The sequence below is a fragment of the Carcharodon carcharias genome, chromosome 13 (genome assembly GCF_017639515.1).
Source record: "Carcharodon carcharias isolate sCarCar2 chromosome 13, sCarCar2.pri, whole genome shotgun sequence".
In the NCBI taxonomy this organism is placed as follows: Eukaryota; Metazoa; Chordata; class Chondrichthyes; order Lamniformes; family Lamnidae; genus Carcharodon; species Carcharodon carcharias.
In genome coordinates this window covers 142,251,076-142,266,059 of record NC_054479.1, presented here as the reverse complement: position 1 = coordinate 142,266,059, position 14,984 = coordinate 142,251,076, and positions in this window count along the sequence as shown.

The following is a 14,984-nucleotide window of genomic DNA, read 5'->3' as shown; positions in this document are numbered from 1 at the left end:
ACCTGTCAACAATCTGTCTCACCTCATGACCACTAGGGCAAGCTTCCGGACAATGCATGGCTCCAAGGGCCTAAACTCCAGGATGGATGTTTAAGATAGAGGGATATTGCTGAATACTGGGGAGAAAGAAAAGCAGATCCAGAATTACCCAAGCCCATTTCAGATTCCTGCTGTTACAGACAGGAGGTGAAGTTAATTAAATTAATTTTTTTATTATAGGTATCACTGGCTAGGCCAGCATTTACTGCCCATCCCTAATTCCCCTTGTTCAGAGGCCATTTTAGAGACAACTATCTTGTTGTGGGTCTGGAGTCACATGTAGGCCAGACCAGGTAAGGACAGCAGATTTCCTTCCCTCAAGGATATTAGTGAACCAGATGGGTTTTTACGACAATCAGTAATGGTTTTATGGTCATCATCAGACTTTTAATTCCAGATTTTTATTGAATTCAAATTTCACCATCTGCCATGGTGGGATTCAAACCCAGGTCCCCAGGGTTTCAGGAATACTGGTCCAGTGATAATACCATATGCTCTCACCACCCTTCTGTAAATAGAAGGATGTTTTGATTTGTTTCCCTCTTTATAAGTGGTGGCATATTCCCCACTCCTTGGTTTTTGTGTGGTCCAAGGTTCTATGAATAACCCCACTGTAAACTTGAAATAGGATTAACTCAAAGGGTTAGTTTATTTGCACACATACAAAACATGGGCAGGAGGGTTCACAACAGCACTTCCACATTCAAACAGTAAAGAGAGAGATAAAGAAAAGAAGACATTACAGCCAAGAGACCACAGAGAACAGAAATGTTGGCTCATATGGGTTCCAGAGTCCAGAATCATAATACAATGAGGTATTCCTTCATGGAGGTTGGCAGGCTGAAAATCAATGTTGTAGAATATACTTTTCCGGTGGTGTTGACTTCACAAGATGAGTTAGGCATGCAGAAATGAATCAGTCCTGTAGGTGATGGGACAGAACTTCCAACAGAAGCAGTGTAGATGGGGCAGATGTTCAACCTGGGAAGAGCTCCTTCCTGTGCGGCTGCTGGTCAGATGTTAAAGAGCAGACTGAGCTATACAGTTCAACAAGGCAATATTACTTGGTCCACAAGGCAGAGGCCTAGATCTCATGACCTCCACCTCTCCATCAGGTTCTCTACAAAGGATGTGTATCCATCGGTTGGAATTTGGCTGGGTTTCAAAGACTGCTAAATGTCCCAGCCATTATGAGTTGAAAGGAATGTTTGCGGGGCCTTTGCCTTAGCAGACCCTCTGTCTCCTGTGGGCCAGCTAGGTTATAAGATGCAAATGGTCTTTGTAAAGCTCTCTTTAAAGTTGAGCTGTGCCGTCAACAAATGATCGTTAGTGGCTCCTCAGAGAAAACGAGGTTTGAGTTTGCTGAAACTGCAAAGTGGCTTCTTTTAGTAGATAGTATAAGGTCATAGCCCATCACAGTGCCATCCTAGAGTGGCATTAGTGGAGGTCCAGGAGCATGCCATCTGCCAACATTCTCAGCTTGGAATAGTGCAGAGAGACCCAAAGGGAAAAACCATTTTAAAAAATAGTAACGCATTCAATAAAGTAATATTACCCCAGTGAGAATACATTCCAAGGTTTTTCTGTGACTAACTGTTGCCAGTAGTAACATGCAATTCTGCTTTTCTTACTTTTACATGCATTAACTGATATATCACCCTTTTCATCTATCGATGTCCTGACATGAATTAGAATGGAAATACTCTGATATGACTTTAAACCTGCCAGATCATAATTCATTAAATGGGCTTGTGCATGAGTAGTCTTGGCAGTGCATCACTTCACTACATGACATGTTGAGTCATTGAGTTTCAAAAGGGCACAGTCTCCTGCAGGATGAGCTCCTGATCTTATCCAGGGATTGTGAGGGGTGATGTTTGCCAGATGTAAAGACTTTCTCCACCAGCTCAGTCAGAACATGCTGCTGGGGTATGTCTCTGAGCAGCTGCTTTCAGTGGGGGGAGGGGATCTGTTCAGCCCTTGGTAAGGAAGGTCACTGATGTTTTGGTTTATCTGTTTGCCGGTGCCCCTGCAAAACATAAATTTAAAAAATGCAAACAATAATATTAAAAACAATAACAAACTAACATTTGTGTTCACCTTTCAACACAATTATTGCTACTTTGGTTAAAATATTTAAAGCAGATTATCAGGCTTGCTTCGTCAAAAGCTGCAGCTTACAGATTCCAGAAATACAAACCATAAATTAATCATAAGGGAAGGAGTTCAGAACGCAACATTTCAAACATTCATCATGAACGTATCCCCTTCATTATTAGGGACATCTCAAAGGAGATTGGTCAATTGAGAGCAATGGATGTTAAAAGGAATGAACTGTAATTTGTGAGGGGATTGTATAATAAGGCTACACAGAACAAAAGAATAAAGGATTATTAAAGGGAAATTAATAGAAACAAGATGGAATGATACCTAATTCTGTCTGAAATTGTAAAGTGGGGGTAGGCAAAGAGAAGAGAGAACACTCGATGTGGAACATTCTCTGCCCCCTATTCAGCTTTAACACAGAATGTATGCTGTGGAAGGGAAAATCACATTCCATTTCAATCAAAAGCAGCATCTCACCTTTAATTTCTCATTTTATAGTCCTGGTCACCATATTGTAAAAAGAATATAGAGACACTGGAGAGAAGGCAGAAAAGATTTGCAAGAATGATATCGAAACTGCGAGATTGTATGTATCAGGAAAGGATGGAGCTGGGGTTCCTTTCTCCTGAACAGAGAAGGATGAGGAGCGACACAATAGAGATCTTTAAAGTTATAAAACATTTTGATAGATTCAGAGAAGTGGATTTTTGTGAAGAAGAGAGCCACTCCGTCATTACACAAATGGCTGCAGAGGCCTGAATCCAGAAGTCCCCAACCCCGAACTTGGTACCTATCATTTTCACAGGGGTAGGAACGGGAACGGATTTTATGTTGCATATTCATGGTTCACAAAGACAACTGCACATGTTAAAGCACAGCTGCCCTAGGCTAATCCGATTTCACTAGTGAGAGTCTAAAACGCGATTTGTGCACTTTAGACCTGGTAGGAGAAGGTCTAAAGCTGCCGGAGTTCCTTGAAGAGGCAGGGTACCCTTTTGGAGAGTCAGAGAGGTCTACAGCACAGAGAAAGGCCCTTCGGCCCATCGAGTCTGTGCCGGTCAAACAAGTACCTAACCATTCTGCTCCCATTTTCCAGCACTAGGCACATGGCCTTGTATGCCATGGCATCACAAGTGCACATCCAAATACTTCTTCAATGTTATGAGGATTCCTGCCTTTACCACCTTTTCAGGCAGTGAGTTCCAGATTCCCACCACCCTTTGGCAGAAAAAATTCTTCCTCACATCCCCTCTAAACCTCCTGCCCCTTACCTTAAATCAATGCCCCCTGGTTATTGATCCCTTCACCAAGGGGAAAAGTTCCTTCCTATCTACCCTATCTATGCCCCCCATAATTTTATACACCTCAATCATGTCCCCCCTCAATCTCCTCTGCTCCAGGGAAAATAACCCCAGTCTATCCAATCTCTCCTCATAACTAAAGCTCTCCAGCCCAGGCAACATCCTGGTAAATCTCCTCTGCACTCTCTCTAGTACAATCACATCCTTCCTATAATGCGGATTCCAGAAATGCACGCAATACTCTAGCTGTGGCCTAACCAGTGTTTTATACAGTTCCAGCATAACCTCCCTGCTCATATATTCTATGCTTCAGCTAATAAAGGCAAATATCCCATATGCCTTCTTAACCACCTTATCTACCTGTCCCGCTACCTTAAGGGACCAGTGGACATGCACACCAAGGTCCCTCTGATCCTCGGTACTTCCCAGGATTCTACCATTCATTGTCTATTCCTGTGCCTTGTTTGTCCTGCCCGAGTGCATCACCTCACACTTATCTGGATTAAATTCCATTTGCCACTGATTAGGCCATCTAACCAGCCCATCTATATCCTCCTGTAATCGAAGACGATCCTCCTCACTATTTACCACCCCACCACCACAGAGGTACCATTTTGGATATGGTCCTGGCACACCTTTGAAGGAGGCCAGCTGCCCTTTAGGAGAGGGAAGGTGCCCTTTGGAATTGTTAAAAATAGATATGAATGTGCGTAAAAAGTGCATTAACTCATTGGAACTGTCAAGTTCATTGGAACTGTCAAAAGGAGCTGTCAAAGGGATCTGTCAAGGCATTTAAAACTCCTGCCTTTAAATATTTGAAAAACTCTCTGCAGTGTTAAAAAAATCAGCAAGTACTTGCTATTTCACTCTGTCTGCTGACATAAACCTGAGGGTTATCATTACAGCATTAAGGCTGCATGGCTGATTTCACAACCTTTCATTATCATAGTGGGGTGCCTGTCAGTTCACATTTTGATTGACAGCTCCAAGTGATTCTAATCCCTTTGAAATGGGACTATGAATTCCAATGCTTCTTTTTATGAGGGATTAAAGGAAATTAAAGGTAGTGAATTAGTGTTTTTATTTTGAAATAGTGAGTTCATCAATAGACATTTAAGAATTTAATTTAATCTCAGGTCTTCTTGTGGTGTATACTGGGTGAGTTAGCTTGATAGGTGTAAGGGCAGGGGGTAGTGGATGGAGAGCATGTGTTGCCATGAGTTGGCACTAATTTGGCATAGGTGCTATAAAGGGCAATGGAGATGTGTGTGTACAGGGCCATAAATTGGCATGGAGGGCATGAGGTGACATGGGTTAGCAAGGAAGGGGCATAGGGAGTATGTGAGGGGGTGAGGGGGTGTGAGGGGTGGGGCTGTTTTTTGTTTTATCTCTTCGACAAAATGTTGGTGCATTGAGGCAGATCTTCTGACCACCCACCAGCCTCCATGCTGTTTCCAGGGTTGCCCCAATTTTCACCTGCCCCACCTCCCCACCTCTCCCACCCCTGCACGCCGCACCACCCCCCCCCCAACCCCACCACAGAGTGAAAATCCGAAGCTCCAGAACACATTCCCTTGTTGTTGTGGCGGGAATTGTTCCTACTCTGTGCTCCCAACCCAGGAGTGAAAATTCAAGCCAGAGGAAGTGGGGAAGAGCAAAGCGTCAATATAAGCTAGTCACCAAGGAATGAAGTAGAGAATTCAGGGGAAACCTCTTTACTGGGAGTGGTGAGAATGTGGAGCACACCACCACATGGAATGGTTGAGGTGAATAGCGCAACTGCATTTAAAATAGACTAGCTACTCCAATGGGGGTTGGTTAGCTCCGTTTGCTAGATAGCTTGCACCAACAGTGCAAATTTGATTCCTGTTCTGGCTGAGGCAGACTTGGGACTTGCCTCCTTGCCCTTCCCCTGAGAGTGGAAAGGCAATGACAAACCACCACTGACAAAAATTGCCAAGGACAAGAAATGGCTCAGGGTGATGCAGCAACAGACAAAGAGCCAAGGACCGACCACACGGGAAAGAAGAGCAGCATACTGAGGAGAAGTGAATAGAGGGTTAAGCTGATAGAGTTAGATGAGGAAGGGTGAGGGGAACTTCAAGTGAAGCGTTTAAGCATTGGCATTGAATGGCCTGTGTCTGTGTATATTTGATGTAATTCTGTTTAAATTCTATGTATCATTTTGACACGTTGAGTAAATTCTCGTCAAGGTCAATTAGCTGTAAAATTTTGTTAGCTTGGGGGCATCAGTCCAGTTGTGTGGCTTTATTTATAGTTTACACAATAGTTCATTTCTACTCCAAAACAACAAGACTCCAGGATTGCAATAAAATATCAACAAGTTCATAGTTGAGCTTCAGTCTGTACCTGAGTTGGACGATTCCTGTTGAGTCTGCAGTAGGGAAACTACAAAATACATCTGAGCCAGAGATCCAGCCAGTGATCCCACTCCTTGAATTTAATCAGATCATGGCTGATAATCTACCTCAATGCCACTTTCCACTCAATCTCCTTAATTATCCAAAAATCTATTGACCTCTATCTTGAAAAACATTCAATGACAAAGCATCCATAGTTCTTTGGGGTAGGGAATTCCAGAGTTTCACAATGCTTTGATTGAGGGACGTTCTCCTCATCTCAGACCGAAATAGCTGACCCTTTATTCTGAAACTTATCCCTAGTTCTAGACTCTCCAGCCAGGGGGAAACATCTTCCCAGAATTGACCCAGTCAAGCCGTTTAAGAACGTTATGAGTTTCAATCAGGTCACCTCTCAATCTTCTAACGTCTATAGAATAGGCTCAGTCTACGCAATCTCTCCACGTAGGACAAGCCGCTCTTCCCAACTTTTAGTCAAGTGAACCTTTTTTGCACCATTGCTAAGACAAGCATATCCTTCCTTAGGTTTTGAGACCAGTCTGTACACTGTACTGCATGTAGAAGCAAAATACTGCAGATGCTGGAAATCTGAAACAAAAAGGCAAAATGCTGGAAAAACTCAACAGGTCTGGCAGCATCTGTGGAGAGAGAAAAAGAGTTAACGTTTCGAGTCTGTGTGGCTCTTCTTCAAAGTCTCTGAAGAAGGGTCATATGGACTCGAAATATTAACTCTGTTTCTTTGAACATTGTGTAATTCTTGCACCTAGCACGTGACCATCGTGGTTTAGGTGTCATAATTCAAAGTTTCAACGATATTCAAAGAAGAGAAGGGAGAACAGTTACTTGCTGCTGTTATTTTCTGATGAGTTTAGGAGGGTAAGGATTTACAATTAACTGTCAACCTGTAGAAATGACTCTGTGTAATGAGACTCTAATTGACTGTTGGACAGGTCTATTTACAGCACTTTCCCATAGGGAGTGTAGGAGCTGTGGACTTGATGGAACAGACCAAGATAAGCACAGCTTCATCTTAGCAGTTAAATATCAGCAACTGTGTTCCAGACTCCAGTCTGAACCATGAGCAATGCCACGTGAGAACAGCTAGTACTCAAATGAAATGTAAGAAAACCATGTAATATGTATACAATTGTTGCTGTAATTGGACAGAGCAAATCTATGTGCCTTCAGTCTGAAAGATTCAAATTAAATCGATAATAAGAGTGATTCTCTTTTTCTGTTCAGAAATATCAGTAAGGTGTACAAGTTGAGAGAGGTCTGAATTTTGTCCTATTTCTTTCACAATGTGAACTTTGTGCCTATTTGTGTAACCTAAGAAGTTGTTTTATTTGATACTGTGATGACAATTTGATACTACTGCTTGTTGATTGTTGCCATTGTAAAGTGCATAGCGTATTAAAGAACATGTGCCTGCTCTGTCTATTTGTCACCTTATAGTCTATTTTTTGACTTAAACTTTAGTAACCCCTTGTTTACTCACTTCTTGTTGAAAACAGATGATCCTGGTATTAACCACCATTGAGGACACATTCAGTGAATTAAAAAAGGAATGCAGATATTTTGCTGCTTAGAGACCCTTCTATTTATTGATTAAAGACAGTGGTGTAAATGAGCAATTAAAGAATGTAATCAGGATATTAACTGAAATCCAATATTTCCTCTGTGTGCTAGTTTTAATGAAATTAGGAATGCATTGTAATAAATTAATTTATGGATTTGTTAAAATTAATTTAAGGGATGTAAAAATATCAAGGAACATTTTTGGCTAATTGTAACTCCCACCCATCATCTCTCCTGATGTTCTCTGATTATTGGCTTCAATACATCTGTGTGCATCTGCTTCTGCTTCTGTCAGCATCACAGGCTAACATCCAAATTCCACCAACATGTTCCGCTTTAAATACAACAAAAAAAATGCAATCATTTATCAATCAAAGCTATTTGAATTTTCAGAATAAACGGGATTCTTGTGGGAAGACACTGGACTCAAAATAAAAAGCTAAACAACACCTTTAAAAAAAAAATCAGAATATTTTCTCAGCTGTTTTCATTCTTTTCTTTGTCCTTTGCTTTGCTACAGCTTCCCACCCAGCCACTTGTGTCTTTTTAGCAGTAGCCAGTTTGAGCAGCCAGTTTACTGGGCTGGTTAATTGTTGTAGTGGCTTTCCAAATAGACTAGCACCTTTTGAGTTTTCTTTATACAACTGTCTGAACATTTCAGATTCCGGAATCATGCTCAGAAGATCACTGTGTTCAGAGCTCTCATTGCTATCTGAGCTGAGATCTGTCATCCTGTCTCGTCCATTGGTTGAGTGCCTTTGGTGTATTGGCTTATACTGCTCAGTAATTTGTTGCTTAACTTTCTGTGTTGAGCAGCTTTGAGCTTTCCTCTCCTGTATTAAGTGACCATGTGATCCTTTATTCTTTGTTCTTCTTCCTTTAACATTTTTCACCTACAATATCTGAAGTGTTAATTTTCCTGTTCGTTTACACCATCTATAGTTCATTCAGCATGTCCTTTGCAGCTTATGTAAATTGTTTCGCTGTGATCTGCTGTCAGCGTGTTCACCTTCTTGCACCCTGGGGCTGGCATTCCTCAGAACAGACTGAAACAGGAGAAACGTTTGTTTCATGATCACTGTAAAGAAACACCAACACAACCAGGCGTCCACACGTCATTCCAACAGTCTGCACTTTCATTGGCAAAGAAAGCATCCTTTTTGGAACAACATTGAACATTTTAATTTTAAGCTTAATTTTTTTATTACTGTACCTTTTTGTTTCAATTATTTTTAAACCATCATATTCAATTTGAAAGTTGTACAATTGCTAAATGAAAATGTTACGAAACTCTACCATGCAACCAAAGGCACCCATAATATCCAATGTTTTTAATACATTCACATGATGTGTGCGAGGCTAGTATTCATTGTCCATCCCTAATTTTCCTTGAGGAGGTGGTGATGAGCCACTTTCTGGAACACAACTGAGCAGCTTGCTAGATCATTTCAGAGGACAACTAAAAATCAATCACAATGCTGTGGGTTTGGAGTCACATATCAGCCAAATGGGAAGGACAGTAGCTCTCCTTCCCTAAAGGCGATTAGTGAACAGGATGTTCTTATACAATAGTTTGGTGGCTTTGTGGCTATCATTACTGATACCAACTTTTTATTCCAGATTTATTAATTGAATTTCAATTCTCCAGCTGCCAGGGTGAAATATGAACTCATGCCACTGGGTTATGGAGCCAGGCCTCTGGATTATGAACCCAGTAATCCAGTACTTTGCTATCTGAAAAGAAAGAATGCGAAAGGTTACGGGGATAAGGCAGGGGAGTGGAATTAGGTGGAATGTTGTTTCAGCGAGCCAGTGTAGAGTCGATGGGCTGAATGGCCCCTCTTCCTGCACTGTAATGATTCTGTGATTCTGTGCCCTCAATATTGTGACTGCATAGTCATGGACCATTAAAAACATTTGATCTGTCCATCAGTAATGCTATTTATTGGTTTGGGTGTCATCAGACTGTTCAATGCCTCAAACACGAAAGATTTGCATTTACATAAGCGCCTTTCGTGATCTCAACCTGTTCCAAAATGCTTTGCAGCTAACAAACTCTGGCCACTGCTGCAACGTATGAGAATGCAGACACGGGCCAGAAGTTCACGCTGGTGGGATTTTCAGGTCCCGCTGAAGCCAATGGACTTTTGAACGCTCGCTGCACTTTAAGGCCCCACCCCCCCCCATCCCAACGGTTCTGTAAAATTCCACCCTGGATACCTAAAGCCCACTTGTTGCCACTGCAGATTTTCAAAGCTTTTTATGAGTATAAAGACTCTGAGCTTTTTAGTGTATGGTCACTTTAATTTTGCCTGGCTGTGAAAGATCGGGATGAAACAAGATGATACACGACATTATGACAGGTTTAGATAAGATAAAGACAGCTGATGGTACAAGGGCTGGGGGGACACAGGTCAAGGTTTTGGGCAAGAGATACAGGGGGAACGTGATGAAGAACTTTGGTGATGACCCAGAACTCGCTGCCTACAAGGGTGGTGGAAGTGGAGACAATCAATGATTTCAAAAGGAAATTGGATGAGCACTTGAAGGAAATAAACTTACAGGGGGCACGGGAATAGAGCAGGGGTAATGTACTGGATTGCTCTGTAGAGCTGGAAAGGACTTGATGGGCTGAATGGCTTCCTTCTGTGTCAGAAATAACTCAATCACTGTATAACATGGCCCCATGGGCATGCATCTGACCTGTTAAGGCTGAATATTTGGCAGCATCGGCGGAGAAGAAAAGAGTTGACGTTTCGAGTCCTCATGACCCATCTGTCGAAGGGTCATGAGGACTCAAAACGTCAACTCTTTTCTTCTCCACCGATGCTGCCAGACCTGCTGAGTTTTTCCAGATAATTCTGTTTTTGTTTTGGATTTCCAGCATCTGCAGTTTTTTTGTTTTTATTTTTTGTTTTTAAGGCTGAATATTGTTGGTTTCACAGTGTTGCCTCTCTCTCTCTCTCTCTCTAAAAATTCTTTATTTTATCTTGCTATTCTGCACAGAAGTTTCAGGATCTCAACTAACTGCTTTGTCTATTTAACGCTTTTGTGAGCTTTTCTGTACTGAAACAGATTATATGTCTGCTTCTGCAAATAACTCTATCTCCAAAAATAACCCTGTTTTGATGTGTTATGAAAAGTACCAGGTGTGGCTGATATTATCAGGCTTGTCAAACGTAATATATCACATCACATTCTGGGTCATCTCAAGTGAAGCCTTTTGAAGAGATTTTGCATTTCATGACAGACAAAGGTATCTGCTGTGACACCAGCCCATTGTAATGTACTACAGGAACACACTTTTATGGGTCTGGAACGGTCAACTAGCTACTTAACATTCCCATTAATTAGGAAAGATTGGAGATTGCAAATGTGTCGTTCTGACCTAATTCTAGTTACTGAGTATAAAGCAGCTTTGGTGAATATATCAGAGCAAATCAGGGGGTGTAGAACACATCCAGAGACCCCAGGAGCAGGTAGAAGCTTAAACATGAAAAAGAACGCATAGAAAGATAATGCTGGTTATTAAAGGAGCCATAACTTTACAAAGGGGGCCCAGTTAACTCAGCTGGCTAGATGGCTAGCGTGTGGTTCAGATTAATGCCAACAGCGTGGGTTTGATTCCCCTTCTGGCTGAGATGGACTGGGGCCCTGCCTCCTTGCTCGGCCCCTGAGAGTAAAAGACAATGGCAAATCATTACTGACAAAAAGCTGCCAAGGGAAAATGCTTCAGGGTGAAGCATCAGCAGACAATGAGCTAAGGATCTGCTTTTGGGTAGAGCGCAAATGGAATGGAATGAGCCTATGGATTACTTACATGCGCATCACACTATACAATGGAATAAAATTGTGGGTGAGAGTTTCATTTATTCTTTCACGGGATGTGGGTGTCGCTGGGACAGGCCAGCATTTGTTGCCTATCCCTAATTGCCCCTTGAACTGAGTGGCTTGCTTGGCCAGTTCAGAGGGCAGCTAAGAGTCAACCACGTGGCTGTGGGTCTGGAGTCACATGTAGGCCAGACCAGGTAAGGATGGCAGATTTCCTTCCCTAAAGGACATTAGTGAACCAGCTGGGTTTTTATGACAAAAACAAAAACAGAATTACCTGGAAAAACTCAGCAGGTCTGGCAGCATCGGCGGAGAAGAAAAGAGTTGACGTTTCGAGTCCTCATGACCCTTCTAGGACCCTTCAGACCTGCTGAGTTTTTCCAGGTAATTCTGTTTTTGTTTTTGTTTTGGATTTCCAGCATCCGCAGTTTTTTTGTTTTTATCTCTGGGTTTTTATGACAATCACTGATAGTTGCCATGGTCACTATTATTGAGGCTAGTGAATTTAAATTCCAGCTGCCATGGTGGGATTTGAACCCATGTCCCCAGAACATTAGCCTGGGATTCTGGATTACTAGTCCAGTGAAACCAGAAACATTCGCATCATTTACCGGTTATTGGCACTGCCACAGTCTTTAAAATGTCATTTATTCTACACGTTTTGTGTGAGAACCTGAAACTGCTAAAACTGATTCAGAATTTCCTATTGGAATCAATCCCACAGCAGCAATGTTTTCACAGGCCAGGCCTCTTGATTGAGTAAAGTTCACTGTCTGCTGGTGGTTGCATATGTTGCCAGGGAATAGAGATCATGTTGAAAAGTATCACTGGAGTGGTTGTTTGCACTCGGAAGGGCAGTTGGGTTCACTGAATAACAACCTCCTAATAAATGAGACTTTCATAATTTGCACTTTGGGGACACAAACTTGACTGAAACCAACATCTAAAGATGTAGAAATTCCCCTGTGTTTCCTATTATTTCATGTAAAAAAAAAACTTGCATTTGTATAGCGGCTTTCACAACCACTGGACGACCCAAAGCACTTTACAGTCAACAAAGTACTTCTGAAGTGTAGCCATGGTCGTAATGTTGGAGTCATGGCAGCCAATGAGCACAGCACTATCCCACAGACAGCGGGATGACAATGGCCACATAATCTATTTTGTGATGCTGATTGGTGGACAAATATTGGCCAGGACCATGGGAATATCTCCCCCCACTATTCTTCAAAATAGTGCTGCAGAACCTTTTACATCCACCTCAGAGGGCAGGCTGGGCCTTGGTTTAATGTCTCATCCGCAAGACAACACCTTCACCGGTGCAATACTCCCTCAGTACTGCATCAAGTCCTGAAGTGGGACTTGAGCCCACACATTCAGCGCCACTTGCTATCAAGTGAGCCTTAGCTGACATTATATAACTGTGGAGGTACTTCTGGTTTTTTCCAGTAAACAGAATGTTTCAAGAGAAAAGAGACCCAGTCCGTTCATCCTCTATTGATAGGTTTTATTATTTGAATGCCACAATCCTGCCTGCTTTTCTGTGAAAAGTCAGTGAACTTCATACCTCACTAAAATAGGTCTTACAGAGGTCAAATGAAAAAGGAATTGAAATTACTTTCAATAGATTTTAAACTCCAGTTTTGTCAATAATTATATTACATTGTACCAGAATACTAATGTTTATTTAATACAGAACAATGCAGGTAAAAACCAAATTGTCTTAAAATAGTTTTACTGTCACTGAGCAAGCGACAACTCTGGGGAAAGTTTATACAGTGCAAGATCCTGTGATAAATCTGCAGTCCATTTGATATCCGTTGGTCAGAGCATATATTTCACTTATCACTTGCGTATTCAAGCAGTACAAAGTCAATCCAAAATTCCTGAATTTCTTTCTTAATCATGCCTGTGCAGATAACTGACAATTAGAGACGAATGCACTTATAAATTCCGTAATATATTCTTTCTAAAATCTTTACATTGTACGTTAGCTGAGAAATGGACAATCATAAGATACAGATCCATGATAGTGTGGAGTTTCCTTTCACAGAACAGTCCATTTTCAAAAATTATGCTCTGGTTTTTAATGCTAACTTTGCAGTAATGTACTGGGTAATGAAGCAACGCGTGATGGTATCACAACAGAATGTTGCAGCTGTGCTTTAATCTAACATGTGGAAACTGAGCTAGTATCAGCTTTCGAAGTTCAAATTGTTGCCCATGTCAGGGTGGGGGGTCAGATTAAGTGCCCCCATTCTATCCTGATTAACATACGAAACGAGTTATTTGTGCACAATTATTTGTGTTATTTCATGCCCTGTCAGAAGCATGCAGATGTATAAGATTGGCTCTGTGTCAGCATGAATATTGTTTTTGTCTTTTTTTTTATATATTCATGGGATGTGGACATCACTGGCTAGGCCAGCATTTATTGCCCATCCCTAATTGCCCTTGTTCAGAGGGCATTTAAGAGTCAATCACACTGCTGTGGGTCTGGAGTCATGTGTAGGCCAGACCAGGTAAGGACAGCAGATTTCCTTCTCTCAGTAGTATCAGTGAACCAAATGGGTTTTTACAATAACAGCTTTGTGGTTCTCATCATATTTTTAATTGCACGTTTTACATTACATTCAAGTTTCACCATCAGCCTTGGTGGGATTCAAACCCAGACCCCCAGAGCATCACCCTGGGGTACTAGTCCAGTGACTACTACCGCCTCCTCACATAACTTAATATTGAATGATAAAGATTTGGGTATGAAATTAATTAGATGATTATTTTACTGATTTAGTTTAATTTTCTAATGTTTGTTTTCCCTGGAAGTGGTGGTGGTGGTGCAGGTATAAACAGTATCAGATTGACAGGTCACACTCCCTTTGTGCATGTGTTGTGTGTGAGGGGCTCCATTGTAGGCTTTCACAGAGTTACAGAAGCACAGAATTTCAATGGCACAGAAGGAGGCCATTCGGCCCATCGTGTCTGCACCGGCTCTCCAAATGAGCATTGTGACCTAGTGCCATTGCCCTGCCTTTTCCCCGTAACCCTGCACATTGTTTCTATTCAAATAATCATCTAATGCCCTCTCGAATGCCTCGATTGAACCTGCCTCCACCACACTTCCAGGCAGTGCATTCCAGACCCAAACACTCGTGCGAAAAAGTTTTTCCTCAGGTCACATTTGCTTCTTTTGTAAATCACTTTAAATTGTGCCTTCTCGTTCTTGATTCTTTTACAAGTGAGAAAATAGGATCTACTCTGTCCAGCCCCTCATGATTTTGAACATCTCTATCAAATCTCCTCTTAGCCTTCTTCTCTCCAAGGAGAACAGTCCCAACCTCTGCAATCTATCTTCATAGTTGAAGTTTCTCATCTATGGAACCAATGTGCCTTAATCTAACATGTGGAAACTGATGTAATAAACCTCTTCTGCACTCTGTCCAATGTGTTCATATCCTTCTTATAATGTGGCACCCAGAACTGTACACAATACTCCAGCTGAGGTCTAATGAGTGTCTTACATAAATTCAGCATAACTTCCTTGCAAGAAAAAAAACGACTTACATTTCTATAGTACCTTTCATCACCTCAGTAAGTCCCAAATTGCTGTATCTGTATCTAGCTGGAATGAAAGCTGCAAATACAGCCAATGAAGTACTTTTTGAAGTGGAGTCATTGTTGCAATGTAGGAAACAAGGTGGCCAATTGTGCACAGCAAGCTCCCACAAACAGCAATGTGACAATGACA